Genomic DNA, 20,520 nt, shown 5'->3' with positions numbered 1-20,520 from the left:
GTAATGCATTCAAATACAAACATACAAAATAAAGCCCGGTGCTTAAACTACCACTACCAATAAAAAACAAAGAGAAAAAGTTACTTGCGCACTATCCCTTGACGTGGCAGGTGAGCTTACACTTAAATGGCCATTGAAGTGACAAAATACTAGATATTTTACTTTATAGCTGAGCATATAGAAGACAGCAAGGTAATTTGTAACTGTAGTACTCACCTAAGAGGTATTTGCCATGGTCATTGGAGTGATACTAAAAAGCCTCCACTTGTTTAAATGTGCATGGGAATTTGGGATAGTGCGAAATTATTTTTTTCTTTTAGTTTTTTATTGTATGTTTTGGGGGTGATGTGTACTATAGTAATTGCTGCCTCCCAGGAATAGTGGGAGAGAATTTGTCAAATTCAGCTATTTGTAACCTTAAAATGCAAATCCACGTGATATTCACTACTAATTCTCTCTGTAGTGAATAACTCTGTTAGAGAGTGTCACTTAGCCATTAATCATCTTTTTCCCATACCTTAGTGTTGATTACAGAGCAAGGAGACCACCACACGTGATCGCAGGCAAGTTAACTCTCTGTTTTACTTTAATGGTATACCAAATCTGGTTCAGGAAACATATTAGATGAATAAAAAGAGTGTGAAAATGGGCCAATCTGTGCACTGCTGTCTGTCTGTCTATCTATCTATCTATCTATTTATCTATCTGTCTATCTATCTATCTGTCCATGTTAAATTTATAATCTATAAATATATTTTAAAAATGACTGCTCATACTTTCCCCCCTCTATTTTTCACTTCTCACTTGATCTGTTAATCAAATCATCATTTACCAGGTAAGTCACAAAACTGAGAATTTGTAGTATATTCAAAGTGAATTTCCACATCAAGGCAAAACCTCTTTGGTGAGTCCTACACTGACAATTCTCCTTACTGTCTTAACCTATGAGGTAAAATCTCTAATGAGACAGAGAGGGGTATTATATGAACCTCTACACTGGGCACTCAAATTGCAGATGAAATTTAATGTTGAAAAATGCAAAGTTATGCACTTCGGCGTAAAGAATACACAAGCAACGTATACCCTTAATGGAAGCGAATTAGGGATAACAACACACGAAAAGGACTTGGGAATTGTTATAGACAACAAACTATGCAACAATCTGCAATGTCAATCAGCAGTGGCCAAGGCCAGTAGGGTATTGTCATGCATGAAAAAGGGCATTCATTCTCGGGACGAGAATATAATTTTGCCTCTTTATAAATCACTGGTAAGACCACACATTGAATATGCTGTGCAATTTTGGGCACCTGTTCTAAAGAAGGATATTATGGCACTAGAAAAAGTGCAGAGGCGGGCTACAAAAATAATAAAAGGAATGGAACATATCAGCTATGAAGAAAGGTTAACAAATTTAAACCTATTTAGTTTAGAAAAACGTCGCCTGAGAGGGGATATGATAACATTATACAAATATATTCGAGGCCAATACAAACCATTGTGTGGAAATCTATTCACAAACCGGACTTTACATAGAACACAAGGTCATGCGTTTAGACTAGAAGAAAGAAGATTTCGTCTAAGGCAAAGGAAAGGTTTTTTTACTGTAAGAACAATCAGGATGTGGAATTCTCTGCCTGAAGAAGTGGTTTTATCAGAGTCCATACAGATGTTCAAACAGCTACTAGATGCATACTTGCAAAAACAGAATATTCAAGGATATAATCTTTCAATGTAGGGTAATAACTGCTTGATCCAAGGATAAATCTGACTGCCATTCTGGGGTCAAGAAGGAATTTTTTTCCTAGCTTGTTGCAAAATTGGAAGCGCTTCAAACTGGGTTTTTTTTGCCTTCTTTTGGATCAACAGCAAAAAACATATGTGAGGAAGGCTGAACTTGATGGATGCAAGTCTCTTTTCAGCTATGTAATTATGTAACTATGTAACTATGTAACCCTGGGGTGGTGGTAGCATTGTAACATGACTGTGTAATGCATTCAAATACAAACATACAAAATAAAGCCGGTGCTTAAACTACCACTACCAATAAAAAACAAAGAGAAAAAGTTACTTGCGCACTATCCCTTGACGTGGCAGGTGAGCTTACACTTAAATGGCCATTGAAGTGACAAAATACTAGATATTTTACTTTATAGCTGAGCATATAGAAGACAGCAAGGTAATTTGTAACTGTAGTACTCACCTAAGAGGTATTTGCCATGGTCATTGGAGTGATACTAAAAAGCCTCCACTTGTTTAAATGTGCATGGGAATTTGGGATAGTGCGAAATTATTTTTTTCTTTTAGTTTTTTATTGTATGTTTTGGGGGTGATATGTACTATAGTAATTGCTGCCTCCCAGGAATAGTGGGAGAGAATTTGTCAAATTCAGCTATTTGTAACCTTAAAATGCAAATCCACGTGATATTCACTACTAATTCTCTCTGTAGTGAATAACTCTGTTAGAGAGTGTCACTTAGCCATTAATCATCTTTTTCCCATACCTTAGTGTTGATTACAGAGCAAGGAGACCACCACACGTGATTGCAGGCAAGTTAACTCTCTGTTTTACTTTAATGGTATACCAAATCTGGTTCAGGAAACATATTAGATGAATAAAAAGAGTGTGAAAATGGGCCAATCTGTGCACTGCTGTCTGTCTGTCTATCTGTCTATCTATTTATCTATCTGTCTATCTATCTATCTGTCCATGTTAAATTTATAATCTATAAATATATTTTAAAAATGACTGCTCATACTTTCCCCCCTCTATTTTTCACTTCTCACTTGATCTGTTAATCAAATCATCATTTACCAGGTAAGTCACAAAACTGAGAATTTGTAGTATATTCAAAGTGAATTTCCACATCAAGGCAAAACCTCTTTGGTGAGTCCTACACTGACAATTCTCCTTACTGTCTTAACCTATGAGGTAAAATCTCTAATGAGACAGAGAGGGGTATTATATGAACCTCTACACTGGGCACTCAAATGGCAGATGAAATTTAATGTTGAAAAATGCAAAGTTATGCACTTCGGCGTAAAGAATACACAAGCAACGTATACCCTTAATGGAAGCGAATTAGGGATAACAACACACGAAAAGGACTTGGGAATTGTTATAGACAACAAACTATGCAAAAATGTGCAATGTCAATCAGCAGTAGCCAAGGCCAGTAAGGTATTGTCATGCATGAAAAAGGGCATTCATTCTCGGGACGAGAATATCATTTTGCCTCTTTATAAATCACTGGTAAGACCACACATTGAATATGCTGTGCAATTTTGGGCACCTGTTCTAAAGAAGGATATTATGGCACTAGAAAAAGTGCAGAGGCGGGCTACAAAAATAATAAAAGGAATGGAACATATCAGCTATGAAGAAAGGTTAACAAATGTAAACCTATTTAGTTTAGAAAAACGTCGCCTGAGAGGGGATATGATAACATTATACAAATATATTCGAGGCCAATACAAACCATTGTGTGGAAATCTATTCACAAACCGGACTTTACATAGGACACAAGGTCATGCGTTTAGACTAGAAGAAAGAAGATTTCGTCTAAGGCAAAGGAAAGTTTTTTTTTACTGTAAGAACAATCAGGATGTGGAATTCTCTGCCTGAAGAAGTGGTTTTATCAGAGTCCATACAGATGTTCAAACAGCTACTAGATGCATACTTGCAAAAACAGAATATTCAAGGATATAATCTTTCAATGTAGGGTAATAACTGCTTGATCCAAGGATAAATCTGACTGCCATTCTGGGGTCAAGAAGGATTTTTTTTCCTAGCTTGTTGCAAAATTGGAAGTGCTTCAAACTGGGTTTTTTTTGCCTTCTTTTGGATCAACAGCAAAAAACATATGTGAGGAAGGCTGAAGTTGATGGATGCAAGTCTCTTTTCAGCTATGTAACTATGTAACTATGTAACTATGTAACCCTGGGGTGGTGGTAGCATTGTAACATGACTGTGTAATGCATTCAAATACAAAATACAAAATAAAGCCCGGTGCTTAAACTACCACTACCAATAAAAAACAAAGAGAAAAAGTTACTTGCGCACTATCCCTTGACGTGGCAGGTGAGCTTACACTTAAATGGCCATTGAAGTGACAAAATACTAGATATTTTACTTTATAGCTGAGCATATAGAAGACAGCAAGGTAATTTGTAACTGTAGTACTCACCTAAGAGGTATTTGCCATGGTCATTGGAGTGATACTAAAAAGCCTCCACTTGTTTAAATGTGCATGGGAATTTGGGATAGTGCGAAATTATTTTTTCTTTTAGTTTTTTATTGTATGTTTTGGGGGTGATGTGTACTATAGTAATTGCTGCCTCCCAGGAATAGTGGGAGAGAATTTGTCAAATTCAGCTATTTGTAACCTTAAAATGCAAATCCACGTGATATTCACTACTAATTCTCTCTCTAGTGAATAACTCTGTTAGAGAGTGTCACTTAGCCATTAATCATCTTTTTCCCATCAAACCTCTTTTTTTTGGCCCCACATGTGGAATCACAAATCAAAATGAACATGGTTGGCCATTGTGTGTTGCGGTTGGTTTGTGAGTTCGGAAATTCGACCAATTACCCTATCGGCCGAAATTCAGACAAAAGGTTTTTATTTATAATGCTGCGCTAATCCCTAAAATGTTCAAGTCCATTGTAAATTTTGGATTATTGTCAGTTTGGAAAATAATGATGCTGCATAAAATATAGTGTTGGGAATATCAAATAACCAATGAGACAGTATGACATTTAAAGAGATGCTGATTAACTCCATATTGTGTTGGTCAGATGAAAAGCAACACAAAATTACACTATCTCTTGTACATTTGTCATTCATTGAGCTGAGCTTGCCCGAGGCTCCTTAAACAAAGCACCAGATGTTTCTTTGAGATGTGTATTTGTCTGTGTGTGATGACAGATGCGCTTTGAAATCTTCCTTTATGTAATGATGGAGTTTGCCGTTTCATATCAGGAAATTCAATTTGTTTCCTTACAAGAAAGGCAAGAGGGCAAATTCAGGAAAAGAAATTGTAATAGCTAATGCTTTTAATATTTACTATTGAAACTAGTTAAGCCTTGATTTTTTTACAATCCCTGTCCTGTGGAATCTGACATCCTGATGTTGTAGGACAAACACAGCATGACCTCGGAATCCAAATATAGCTCTAATGGGAACTGTACTTAAAACTTATATTTATAATATCTAGCTTGTTCCTTATGGACTAGAATATGTGTGACCCATACAGAAATGTTTATTGTATGTCAGTCTATATGTCACATTGGAACACTATGTGTAAATAATACGTGTTGCACATGCGGTGGAGATCTTTAATCATGTATGTGTGTGTCTATGTATATATTTTGCAGTACTGATAGTTGCATTTTCCCACCATTTGGGTCACAGATCAAGTGAGAAGAACTAACCAAGTAAGGGAATGTTAGCAATAATAAATCTTTTAATTTAATCACTATCTCCCTCTCTCTCTCTTAGTGACTGCCCCTTAGACACAAGACATCAATCGTCCTTTTTCTCATCAGTCATACATGTTTAGCTCGTGTCCCTTTAAGAAAACCAATTATATCCCAAGAAGTATAAGGGTATGTGTTTAAAATGTCCTATTGAAACCACAAGTAAAATAATGCTGAGCATTGTACAAGCAATAGAACAATGACATTTGTAAGAACATAGCATCATTACTGTACGGTTCATTGCATCACCAATTTAAACGTCGCTGCCGTGGTTATAGGGGACTTTGTGGTAGGGGGTGTAGGGTCAGGTGATATCAGAGTTTAAGATGCTATCATTCTGAGAAAATCAGCATCTGGTTGGTGAAAGTTATGGTCCACAGAATTTACTTTGTCCATGAGACTTGTGTGTACACACCACTGTAGCCTCACGTTTTAAGGATCCACCTGTTAGCTCCCTGCACTTTGCTATAATGACACTATCTTAAAGTCAACATTTTAATGTAAACATTTTGTAAAGTGACCCAGCACGTGAGACATGCTATTTGAAGTAATTTGACACCTTGTCAAATTCCAAGCATTGCTAATAGAGCAAAATCGTATACTGACTGGCTGAATCCACGAAAGCTGTATTTCAATAAAAGCTATGGTTTTGTTTTATAGCTTTTACCAACCCAGGAATGTTAATGATTAATCATTAATGATAATTTACTATGAGTGCATTGATATCTGGCATTTTATCATCTGGCTAATAGCATCCATTTTAAAGATACACACCATGAATTTCATCCATGCTACTCACCATCTTTACCTCATCAAAAAAGAAACAGCCTTTTCCTTACTTTTCTCAATTCCAAAATGTTTACTTTTCTATGTTTTCCCTCCGCTCTTTCATTGTCCTATAATATGAATTATGTGTGTTACTCTGCAGTAGTCAAACAAGTGTTTTGTTTACTTTCATATACTTTGTGAATGTTTTACATGTGCAATTACTTCCTTTGTCTCTATTAATAACTATAAAAACAATAATGCATTGAAATAAATATTTGAATGAAATTTGTTTAACCCCTTAAGGACACATGACATGTGTGACATGTCATGATTCCCTTTTATTCCAGAAGTTTGGTCCTTAAGGGGTTAAAGGAACAGTAACAGCCCCATTAACAAATTGATCTCTTTAAAGTTGGTATGAGGGTAGTAGTGTCAGGGGACTGTCTAACTTTCAGGGGTTACACCAATTTTGTAATCGGTCTATCCCCAAAATGGTTCACTTGGCCATGACAAAACTGAGCCCTGACTTTCTCAGCTGCAGTACGAGGAAGTTTTGCTGGGCGGCCGATGATAGGATGAGAGTATCAGCTGAAGTTAGTCAGCTTCTGCTCTGAGCCTATCACTGTCCTCCCATTGAGAGAAACAGTAAAAATGACCATATTTCTCTCAATGAGCAGCCAGTGTTAGGCCAAGAGTGTCACCTGACAGTGGTCTTGGGCACCGGGGGAGCAAATTTGAGGTTAAACAGTTGTAAAACAATTTAACCTCTGAATCTAAAATGGTGCAGGAACATTCCTCTCCAATAGGCATGTGCATGGGAAAAAATTTAGGTTCGGTTCGGCATTCCGAAATTCGGGATTTTTGCAATTCGGGACTTCAGCAATTCGGCACTTCAACACTTTGGAACTTCTGCAACTTCGGAACTATACACAGTACAAACGTTAATCTCTTATGGTGTGACTAAATCCCTATGTGTTTGTCCTTGAGATTGATTTTAAGTAACCATCTGAGATTTAAAACTATATTTTTGCGTGGGCTGTTCCTTTAACATGCATTGTGTGTACATTTCATTATTTTTAGCAACATCACTTTTAATAAATACCTGGTCTGATTAACAAAATCCTTTGCTGTTAATATACCACATATTTGGAATCTTGACCAGACTCCTTGTTGAACTCGACAACTCACTCTACAAATAGCAAATGGCGCATATTGAATAATTGTGTAGCACAAACATCAGCATGTTTCTTCCTGTGCCTAGTATTTAGTGAATATTGTGTCAACTCTTGTTAATTATTGAGTTCTAAAGGAGAACTGTCATTTATCATTTTGTTATGCTTATTTATTCTCTACATTTAACAACTATTAAATAAAAGTATATGTTTGTGAGGTGTGGGGAAAACAAAATGACATTTATAAATTCACACCTCTTTGTCTTGCAATTGGGCGCTTCCACCTTAGATCCCTGTCAATCGTTATAAGCTCTGTCCTTTGCATCTAGCAGTCAGCATAGAGAAAGACTGCGCAGAAGAGAAGAAATAAAACAATTTAGGAGATTTATCAAAGTGTTCTGTTCTAAATAGTGGCCGAAAACACTAAAAGTAGGGATCGAAATCAGTGGAACCAGCGGGCACATTCCATTGGTGACTATTGCCCTATTACATTTTTAGATCAGAATTATTTGATAACTCTCCCTAATGCTACTTCTCCTCCTCATCTCCAGTATGTTCGCTTACTGAGCCTTGACTGAACTGGAATGTGATTGCTAAATCTTTAATTGAAATTTAAAAGAAAACAGAGTATCACGTGAAAAAGTAAAATTGTCAATGTTTTATTAAATGGTACAATTTCTTTTAATTCTTTTAAATTTTACACGAGGAAGAGCTTTATATTTTATGGATATTTATATATATATATATATATATATATATATATTTTTTTTTTTTTTTTTAATACATAATACATGCCTTCTGTTGGAGAATGTTTAATAAAGTGCCAAGCAGTAATTGAAATGAGCCAGGCTACCAATCAGCATATGTTCCAATACTAACCAGTGTCAAAGTCTGATGTCGTTTCTATTCCAAGCAAATCCTAATCTAACTCTTGTTAACCCTAATCCTAATCCTATCTAACCATACTGGTTGCTTCAAGCACCATAACCACTTCAGTGAATTTAAGTTGTCATGGTTCTTGGAGTATGTTTAGTTTGAATTGCTGAGATATTTCACATTGCTGCCAGTGGTGTAGCTCTGTATACAGCAGTGTCCTTAGTATGTCATTAGCCACCCCAGAACAAGAGTTTTTGGCGGGCTAATGTTAAATCCGTGCATATTCTTTGCACAGGAGTTTGTTCATTGGCTGAGAGCGCCTAGCTGACGCTCTGAGCCAATGAATGACTGGCGGGATTGGCGTCCGTCTTTTCCAGTTCTAGCTAAGACTTACTAAGCTAATCGCATGTGCTGGCTTAAATGAATTCCTCCTGCTGCCTTTTATTGATAGGCATGTGATCGCTGTGTCTGGCTCTCTCACCATTTGCTTGGGAGGACTTTCAGTTGGCTATTTCTATTTATTACTTTTTGTTTTTACTTTTTTTTCTCATATTCACATTTTATACTATTATAAAACAGGCTGTAAATTATAATGCCTGGAGTAAATACACACTTGATTGTAACCAAATGCTAACCATACAAATCAAATCTAATCTAAACATTGCAAAGAACGTAATTGTAACACTCCGAATCATGTGATCGACATAAAGTCATTGAACAAACTTTAAAATTTAATTAAACAGATTGTTTTTAAAGATATTAAAACTGTAGATTTCATGTTGATAATACGTTTCAGCTCTAGGTGGTCTAGTTTAAAGTGATATCACTTCCATATGTGAGCCTGCAAAACATGCCCTAACATGTTAAGAGGTGGATCATAATATATCTATGCTTTCTGCATTTTCCAAAAGATAGTTTAACAATTTAATTATTGAAGTATTTAAATAGAAAAAGGCTGGTTACTTAAACCCCTTAAAAGACAGAAAATAGATTACATATACGTTATTTAAATTGTATTTTAAATTGCTGCCCTAAGAAAACTATAAACACCGTCAAACAAGGACACAAAGCAAAGTGCTAGTCCAAATTATGTGAAGTTATGTTTATTATACAGCGTCATACTCTTTAATGGATCTTATGTGTAATATGATACTTTCATTTTTTTTTTTTGCATTCTGTAATTCCAGAGGAAGCCCAGTCATTTGGGTGAAACATGTAAATGTGTCATCACAAAACCACAGGGGCATTCATTTTCAGGAGTAAAATATAATTTTGCCTCTTTATAAATCAATGGGAAAACCACACCTTTAAAATGCTGTTACATTTTGGGAACCTCTTCTAAAGAAGAATATGATGTCACTGAAAAAAGTGACCTAATATTTTTGTGTCAGATAGCACAGGACATCGTTCAGAGGTCTTGTGGAGTCCATGCATTGACACATCAAATGTGAGATGTTTTGGCTACACAAGGGTACTTATATGATATTCGGCAGGTGGTATTAATGTTGTGGCTGATCAGTGTATGATTTTATTTAACTATAAAACCTAATATTTTTCATTCTAAATATATATATATATATATATATAGAAAGGTAGAAAATGATAGCACTCCCAGGACTCCAATTTAAGATTTAACTTTTAATCATTAGTAAAATAAAAAGATCGACGTTTCAGTCTGCCATTTGCAGACTTTCATCAGGACTAACACATACAAGACTGATACACACATATATACAGAAATAAAAACCAGCAATTAACTTACCCACCACCGGAATACACTCCCACTCCCTGTCTGTCCGGTCCGAAAAACGCGCGGGTTCCGCCGTCGGTCACGTGTGCGTGCGTGACGTCATCACGTGGCGTCGGCGTCATTACCGCGTCACGTGATCGGCCGGAATACAGCTTCATTGGGAGACTGTTGCTATGCGACCAAAGTGTCCATAGCAACTAAAATAAACATAAACACTGCTCGAGGAACATTTGCATAATATGTATATAGGTTTAAACCACAACAATCTGCCCAATCTAATCCATTATCAAAATATGTAATATACATCTAGCCATTGGTCAAGTATGTACATAAAGTACTAAATGTAAAGGCAGAACAGGCTTATCAATAAATTTAACAACCAAGCAAAGCAGGCATGTGAATCAAACCAGAGAGGAACTGGAAGCCAAGAAAAATAAAGAAAAAATACATAATAATGATGATAACTTGCATGAGCTCAAGAGAAATCTGTCACATGCACTCCATCTAAGCATTGTAGGGTAGTTGATGGCACTGACTGTCATACATCAAACACCTATGTATCCATATTCAATTATATTACAACCCATAAATCAAAGAAAGAGCCACAGCAAAGTTAGAGATATCCACCAAGTGGAAATTAGAGTAAATAAAGAATTGTATAGTGGGAGGGTGTATCTCCCCAAATATATACAACACAATAATCTGTACACAAGTACCAGGGGAACGAGCAGTACCCTAATTAGCAGGGGAGCTAGGGTGTATGCCTATCCCCCAGGGTGGGCATCACATACCCCAATTCTGCCTCCGCAGGGTACATAGATGTACAAATAAGTAAAGAAAAATAGGTACCATACAAATATACCCAACAGCGTAACTAACTAGTAATCTCGGTCCTAAAGCAGTGTATTTGAACTATACCGAGAAACATAGAAACATAGAATGTGACGGCAGTTAAGAACCATTCGGCCCATCTAGTCTGCCCAATTTTCTAAATACTTTCATTAGTCCCTGGCCTTATCTTATAGTTAGGATAGCCTTATGCCATATTCAGCTGGAAGGCTATTCCATGTATCCACTACCCTCTCAGTGAAGTAATACTTCCTGATATTATTTTTAAACCTTTGTCCCTCTAATTTAAGACTATGTCCTCTTGTTGTGGTAGTTTTTCTTCTTTTAAATATAGTCTCCTCCTTTACTGTGTTGATTCCTTTTATGTATTTAAATGTTTCTATCATATCCCCCCCCTGTCCCCCCTGTCTCGTCTTTCCTCCAGCTATACCAGGGCTGGCCAGGCTTGCTATTCAGTGAGCTGTGTGGCTACACCGGGTGCCATAGCAGCAGGGGCGCCGGGCAGCCGACACAGCTCACACGCAGGGGCTGGAAGCAAGCAGGAAACCTGCACGGAGAGTTGGGGGCGGAGCTAGACTGGCCGTGGGGGCGGAGCTAATTGCAGCCTCTTGCTGCTCACACAGAGGGGAAGCAGGAAGGAGTCCCTGCTTCCCCAACTACAGCACAGGAGGGACTGAATCCACTCCTCCTCCAGCCAAGCTGACTGTAAGTGAGAGAGTGAGTGCTGTGTGTAACTGTGATTGTGACTGTCTGTGACTGTGTGTGTGCTGTGTGTAACTGTGACTGTCTTTGACTGTGTGTGAGTGTGTGACTGTCTGTGACTGTGTGAGTGTGTAACTGTGATTGTGACTGTGTTTCACTGTGTGTGTGATTGCCTGTGTGTGACTGTCTGCCTGTGATTGTGTGTGTGTGTGTGTGTGTGTGTGACTGTCTGCCTCTGATTGTGTGTGTGTGACTGTCTGTGATTGTGTTGTGTCTGCCTGTGTGACTGTCTGTCTGTGATTGTGTGTGTGTCACTGTGTGTGTGTGACTGTCTGCGTGACTCTGTGTGTGTGTGTGTGTGACTGTCTGCCTGTGATTGTGGGTGGGTGGTTGAGTGACTGTCTGCCTGTGATTGTGTGTGACTGTCTGTGATTGTGTGTGTGTCACTGTGTGTGTGTGACTGTCTGCGTGACTCTGTGTGTGTGTGTGTGTGTGTGTGTGTGACTGTCTGCCTGTGATTGTGGGTGGGTGTGTGAGTGACTGTCTGCCTGTGATTGTGTGTGTGACTGTCTGTGAATCTGTGTGTGTATGTGTGACTGTCTGCCTGTGTGATTGCCTGCGTGTTTGACTGTCTGCCTGTAACTGTGTGTGCATCTGACTGTGTCTGACGGTCTTCGCCCTGCAGTGAGCCGGCAGCCAGGATATGATGTCATCGCGGCCTCGGCGTCATTACAGGGCGTGCGATGGACCTGTGCAGAAAGAGCACAGAGATCCCAGCAGCAACCACTGACCACCAGGGACTGAGGATCCACTCCAGCCCTTCTAGAGCAAGGTAGGGAGGCTGGGTGGACCTCTTAATTATTAAATGTGTGTATGTATGTAATGTTTGTGTGTGTATGTGATTGTGTGTCTGTGATAATCTGTGATTGTGTGTATCTCTGCGTATGTGTTTAGTAGATAGCTCCCCTATTTCCTGTCCTTAAATATTGCAATCCCACATAAGGATAACAAATAAGGGATTTATCTACTAAACAACTGGAAATAAGAAAAGGGCGTTTTTTTTATTCCTTTAGCTGTTTAGTAGATAATTCCCTGAATTGGTGCCCGTATGTGAGATTTCCATATTTAAAGATACCAAATGAGGGTGCTGTTTAGCACCTTATTTGGTGTCCTTAAATATGGCAATCCCACAAAGGATGGCAAATAGAGGAGTTATCTGCTAAACAAAGATTGAAATTAAGAGGTGTCAGCCAGCCCACAACAAGAAATCTGGGTGGCTAATGTGAATTATATGCAAATGTGTAGTCAGATGCCAGCATGCAGAACACAGCATGCTGGCATCAGACAGCCAATGGCAGCATATTACCCCATACCCTAGTGAGAAGTTTTACTGCTCCCCCTCCCCCTTTGACTGTGGTATCTTATGTGCCCCCCCCCCCGCATATATATTGTTCCTAGAGTCGCCATGATGTCTGCATGTGTGTCTGTGTGTGACTGTGTTTGTGTGTATATGTATCTGCATGTGTGTATGTCCGTGTATGTGTATATGTGCAGACATCTAAAAATCTCGCCAACACTACACACAAATACACTCATGCATTTGAACGTCAACAATACATACAAACCCCACCATTATATATAACCACACCACTGCATTCAAATACCACACAACACACAAATGCATGCTTGCATTCAAACGCCAACACTACATACAAACACACCGCTACATTCACTCACATATACTCCATACAAAAACATGCATACATTCAAACACACAATCACTGCTTAGTGCTAAATACATAAAAAACTATTTTGGTTGTTTTTATATTTAAAGTTGAGGGGGGGGGAAGGGGGATGCCAAAAATAGGACCCGCCCCGGGTGCCAAATGCTCTAGGTACGCCCCTGCTTTAAGGTATCAATATCCTTCTGAAGATACGGTCTCCAGTACTGTGTACAGTACTCCAAGTGAGGTCTCACCAGTGTTCTGTACAATGGCATGAGCACTTCCCTCTTTCTACTGCTAATACCTCTCTCTATACAACCAAGCATTCTGCTAGCATTTCCTGCTGCTCTATTACATTGTCTGCCTACATTCTCTCAATGTTACAAGGGACTTAGGGAAAGCAATGAAGGGATGTCAAAATCAGACCAAGGTCTCAGGACTCCCGATCTGGTCATCCCTCGTACAAAGGATGTAGGCTGGGATTTGACTCTTTAAAATAGCTTTATTCTAATTCTGTTTGGATACAGGGAAGATATTTTTTATAGAATTATTAATAAAATTCATTATATTATGATGTAAACAGTCTCGAACAGGTTTTCATATCTCATTTATCTTGAGTAAAGAAAATCTCTAGGTTCCATAACAGAATCTAGAAGCCAAGATGTCCCTGTATTGGTCACGTATACTTTACTGCTCAAATACATTCCAGACACTTCAAATTGTTACGGGATTCTTTATCTGTTAAAATTTCAAACTAATGATGTGCCTTGAGGTCACTTGACAACAGAAGTACATTTTCTCATTTCCTTACTGTACATAATGGTTAACACATTTTTTCAGAGAATTAATTGTATCTGTTTTTATTTATATGAAACGAAAAAAAAGAACACAGTGAGTATTGCTTTGAGATTGCATGTACTACAAACATATGTTTTCTAGCGGAGTATGTTATTAAAAAGCCATATTTCCAAATATTTTCAGCTTACTGTAACGTATTTGTTTCCCGAGCAAGATATGTGATCGATAAGCAAATAAGAAAATATGACAAGTGGGTCAAAAATATCACCTCTGAGCAATTTGATCTTAGAAACATGCCATCACAATAGAATACATTAGAAAAATCACTTATGTTTACCCTAAAATGTATAGTCTATCTGTCAAATAAAGAGATTTTAAAACGGGAGTTTCAATCCAAATTGTCCGATTTAGGCCAAAACTTCAATGTCTGAAAAAATATGAATTGGAGAATTTTCTAATTGAACTTTTTTGGCCTGAATTTATTTTTTGTAATGAGCTCTTTTAGTAAAGAATCCCCCTATTCTCGTAATACCATTTGCATCATGTAGATAGTGATGTTTCAATTTTTAAAAACTACTGTGATAGGAGATAATAAGTGATCATATCTTAATCTATCCTATGATGAACAGTCCTTATCAATACATCCTTAACATCGTTTGCAATGCGGGAAATCACGTTTAGATTGTGGGCACTCTTATCAACATTACAGGATGTCCCATAGATGGTCAAAGTTGATAGTTCAACCTAATGTAATGTTTATTTGATTGATTTACTAAAATGTAATCGCCTGTTTCTATGGAGATTATGTTCTTTTTTGATAGGTAATATAGACAAGCAACAGAACTAAATGAAAATAATAAAAAAATTTAAAAATGTATTCACTTTTCATCCTTTTTTAAAGTTTTTGAATTCATAATCAGTAGAGGGCTTGTCCGACCACCATGACCACTTCTGCTTTTAGGAGTGACTGTGCTGGTCTTAATCTGTATGTGCAGAGTTTCTGCTTTAAGATATCTTCACATTAGAAGCTCGGGGGGGTAATTACATGCCTGGCACTCGGGACCTCTGTTCTGAGCTGCATAATGTCAATTCTGGGCAAAAATAAGGTCTGGGCAAAAATTTTATTCTCAGCTTCTGCCTTTGGAGGCAGCGCTTGAAGTGCCCTTGCAAGGGAGAACTTCAAAGTACCCTCTCTCCCTTCCCTATTTCAGCCATCCTTGCCTACCTCACCTCCCTCTATTTGTTAAACCTTTAAGAACACATGACGGACATTTTCCATCACGCTGGCCTTAAATTTTCTGAGCTTTTTCGTTAAAGTGTTAATGTGCATCTGTTTTTTATTTTATTTTTTTACTTCCCCTTTTTCTTATCAAGACAGAAAATAGTAAATAAATATGGTTTATATTTTATTTTTAATTTAATCAGTTATTAGGTAGCATAAATTAAATAGTAAAAAGAACAAAATGTGAATAGAAATACAATACATTATAAGTATAAACCCATCTAGTACAATCTCTAGAGCTGAATAGGCATTATAAGAAAAGCGAAGTATACATCATATTTTAAGCTCCTTTAATTTTTTTTTTACGTTTCAAAACATCTCCAGAATGTGTGAGTCACAGCCAAGGGAGCTGTGACTAAGGCATGAGCATGAACAAAACTGATTTAAATCTTAAATGGCAGAGAATTGAGTATTGAGACTGAAGGGGCATAATCTTGTGATGCCTATAGTGTCCCATTAAAGGAACACTATAGGGTCAAGAACACAAACATGTATTCCTGACCCTATAGTGCAAAATCCACCATTTAGGTGGCTTGTTCTCCCCCCCCCCCCCCCCCTTAGTCCCCTCAGAATGGGTTAAAACTTACCTTATTTTCAGCTCTCCACGGGTCTGCAGGCGCTGGCACCACCCCCTTGGTGACATGGTGACATCAGCAGAATTGCTGATTTTTAGCCAATCCAATGCTTTCCCATGTTACATAATAGGGTAAATATGACTTTGCATCAGTGAGATTTTTTTTTTTTTTTTAATGGTTTGCGATTTAAACAATGTCTTATTTAGTAATTGGTGACCAATTGAGAAAAACATCTGACCATATGTTCATCGGAAGACAAGCAGCACAGAGAAACTATAAATTATTGGTTTTATTTAATCTTTTCTAATACATATGTTTAATGTTGTTAATGTAACTATGTTGTGTTTTGCTGTCTGATTGCTTCATATCTCCAAGAGGAAATGTGTATCCATTGTTTCAACAAAATAATTTATCAGACAAGATTCAAGATTTTTGAGTTCTCCATCAGAGAGGGTTTAAATATAAAATATAAGATACACCTAAAAAAGTCAAGGCAGAGAAAAAAATCATAGGGCAACACTATACAATCAAAAATGTGGCCCCTCTGAGTAAATAATGCACTCACAAGATGTCAGAATGTTAAGAGCCCATCAAGATATCTTTCAATGCTCAGCCACGGGCGTCCTCAGAGTCCAAGGGTACATGTCCGAAAGGAAAAAAAAACTGGACATAGTACAGCAATGCTAAATATAAATAGGGTTTAAAAATAATTGGTATACCTGGTCTAAAATTCACAAGGATATCATGAGGTTATACCATGTATATGATAACGTTACAAACTACTTTAGATTAATGCAATCCATTCTCTCAATCTCAAGAGCAAAAACCTGATTAAGACCTGGGCAAGCTTTTTACGATTTTGTCCATTCTTAGTGTTTTAATACATTCGTTTAGTTTGTTTTTTGCTCTCTCTTTATTTATTCTCTTTTTTGAACATAGACCTCAAGGGATTAGATACGGTTACAGAAAGTATAATTTTTAATGAAATGTAATGTACAGAACAAGTGCTTTAATTCAATATTGCTCGAGTGATGCCTTTCCCCATCATCAGGGTTTTCAGACAGGGCTCTAAATACGTTGTGGTTTCTGTCTGTAAGTCCTTGATATCTCGTGTTCTTGATGCTAAAAATCAAGGAGAAACAATATACAGATTTATTTAATAAAGTGAAAATTCAAAGTGAATTTCAAATTTAAAGTAAAAATGGCCACACTAGAACTGTACAGTTCTTTTATGTCTTTATTTTTGTAACATCACGTAATTCAAATAAAGGCTGAATGATAAAAAAAAAAAAAAAAAAGAAGAAGAAGAAATAACAGAATAGGCAAGGTGAAAAAATTCACGGCTTTCCCTCCTGCTACTCTGGAATTCACTTTACATTCTTGCTCTTATAGATACACCTGAATAGTGCAGGTCACACAGAGAAATATTATGTTCGCTAGCACCCCTACAGGCGTATTCTGTTAATTGAGTCTTTTTCCACAGGGTAGTCTGTAAAGCCCAAATAAATACTCGTTATCAGAAGTAACTGGAGCTCATTCATTTAGGAATGAAATAGGCCTTTATGCACAGCACACATAATTAATGGATCTTAAATAAAAACAAATCACATGTACATAACACAGCTGATTAGACATAACTCTATAGGAAACATCCAACATGTTGCCCAATCCCTGATAAAATAGCGAATCTGTTCAGCTCGGAATTATGGGAAGAGAGTTCAGATAAGCACCTTTCAAGAGTTTTCTGGGAACACAGCCAAGTGGCAGAGAGAATGACTATAGGAATTTAAGAAATGTGCTATCTTTTTCTATTAATATCGACAAGTTCAGGACCTGTATTTTGCACACAATCCCAGAAAAGAATGTCAATTATTATACCAAGTGATTGTGTGTGGAGACAGGATAATGAGTATGCTTAGACGTTGCCTTTTTGCCTTTATCCCCCTAACGTTGACGCTTTAAAGGAAACTTGCAGTTTCAATTATATAAGCCACAGATACAATAAGAGAAACTCGGCCTTCTTCTTAGATAAGTATGGAACAAGCAAATGTTGCTGTTGGGTTTTAGAGAATCCTTCTTAAAGCCATAAACAAGGAATTGGCTATTTACTTATAAGTGAAATATTCCCAAATAAAATGCATTGGAATGAAGGCTACTGGTGATCAGATACTAAACTTTAGGAAGGGAGAATTAGATCAAAGATGATAAAGAGATTATAGATGCTCGGCTGTTGGAGATACTCCATTTTACAAAACAATGTATTAGGGGTCTTCCCCAGCAGGGTTATTCATTAAACTGAGAATTACGAGTTAATTTGAAGTGGATTTTAAATTTAAGGCCAATATATCTGAAGTTTGAAAAATTTCCTAATTTAGCTCTGCTTCAAATTCAGTTACTTTGGCCTTAATGCAGACCTGTCACTCTTCAGTATTTCATAAATATATGTTTATGAAATACTGATTTATATATTATTATTAGTGATGTACCGAACTGTCCGCTGGCGAACAGTTCCTGGCGAAATTAGCGTGTTCGCGTTCGCCGTGGCGGGCGGACACATGCGCAGTTCGATCCGCCCCCTATTCGTCATCATTGGGCAAACTTTGACCCTGTGCCTCTCGGTCAGCAGACACATTCCAGCCAATCAGCAGCACTCCCTCCCTTCCACACCCTCCAACCTCCCTCCCAGCATCCATTTTCGATTCATTCGGAAGATGCATGCTTAGTGAGAGGAGGGAAAGTTTAGCTGCTGCTGATTAGATAGGGAAATTGATAGCTAGGCTAGGGTATTCAGTGTCCACTACAATCCTGAAGGACTCATCTGATCTCTGCTGTAAGGACAGCACCCCAAAAAGCCCTTTTTAGGGCTATAACATCAGGCTGCTTTTTTTTTTTCCTGTGTAATGAAATTGCAGGTGCCTGCCTGCCAGCTTCTGTGTGAGGTTCACATTGGATACTGTGCCTACTTGCCCAGTGCCACCACTCATATCTGTTTTAACAATATGTTAAGCTTTACATTTAAAATAAATATTTTTTTTCACTGTAATAGAAGAGCAGTTGCCTGCCTGCCAGCTTCTGTGTGAGGTTCACATTGGATACTGTGCCTACTTGCCCAGTGCCACCACTCATATCTGTTTTAACAATTGGTTAAGCTTTAGATTTCAAATAAATATTTTTTTTCACTGTAATAGAAGAGCAGTTGCCTGCCTGCCAGCTTCTGTGTCAGGTTGGATGCCTTGCCCATTTGCACAGTCAGTGCCACCACTCATATCTGTTTTAACAATTGGTTAAGCTTTAGATTTTAAATAAATAATTTTTTTCACTGTAATAGAAGAGCAGTTGCCTGCCTGCCAGCTTCTGTGTGAGGTTCACATTGGATACTGTGCCCACTAGCCCAGTGCCACCACTCATATCTGTTTTAACAATTGGATAAGCTTTAGATTTAAAATAAATAAAACATTTTCACTGTAATAGAAGAGCAGTTGCCTGCCTGCCAGCTTCTGTGTCAGGTTGGATGCCTTGCCCATTTGCACAGTCAGTGCCACCACTCATATCTGTTTTAACAATAGCTTAAGCTTTAGATTTTAAAGAAATCATTTTTTTTCACTGTAATAGAAGATCAGTTAGTTGTCTGCAAGCATCTGGGTATCAGGCCTACTTCAGCGTGTGCTCTGCAGACCTGTGCCAGCGTGCTTTGACAGTTGCCAATCATATCTGGTGTCTCTTTAGCGTGCTTTTACAAAGAAAAAAGGTTTCCAGTGTAAGCTAATAGCAGACAGTCAGTGTCCTTCAAGCGCCTCTGTCAGGCCTACTTCAGCATGTGCCCTGCACAACCCTGCCAGCGTACTTTGACAGTTGCCACTCATATCTGGTGTCTCTATAGCGTGCTTTTACAACCAAAATTTTGTTTCCACTGTAATAGAAGAGCAGTTGCCTGCCTGCCAGCTTCTGTGTGAGGTTCACATTGGATACTGTGCCTACTTGCCCAGTGCCACCACTCATATCTGTTTTAACAATTGGTTAAGCTTTACATTTAAAATAAATATTTTTTTTTCACTGTAATAGAAGAGCAGTTGCCTGTCTGCAAGCTTCTGGGTGTCAGGCCTACTTCAGCGTGTGCTCTGCAGACCTGTGCCAGCGTGCTTTGACAGTTGCCACTCATATCTTGTGTCTCTATAGCGTGCTTTTACAACCAAAATTTTGTTTCCACTGTAATAGAAGAGCAGTTGCCTGCCTGCCAGCTTCTGTGTCAGGTTGGATGCCTTGCCCATTTGCACAGTCAGTGCCACCACTCATATCTGTTTTAACAATTGGTTAAGCTTTAGATTTTAAATAAATAATTTTTTTCACTGTAATAGAAGAGCAGTTGCCTGCCTGCCAGCTTCTGTGTGAGGTTCACATTGGATACTGTGCCCACTAGCCCAGTGCCACCACTCATATCTGTTTTAACAATTGGTTAAGCTTTAGATTTAAAATAAATATATATTTTTCACTGTAATAGAAGAGCAGTTGCCTGCCTGCCAGCTTCTGTGTCAGTTTGGATGCCTT

The sequence above is a fragment of the Pelobates fuscus genome, chromosome 4 (assembly GCF_036172605.1).
Source record: "Pelobates fuscus isolate aPelFus1 chromosome 4, aPelFus1.pri, whole genome shotgun sequence".
Taxonomy (NCBI): Eukaryota; Metazoa; Chordata; class Amphibia; order Anura; family Pelobatidae; genus Pelobates; species Pelobates fuscus.
This window is presented reverse-complemented; position numbering follows the sequence as displayed.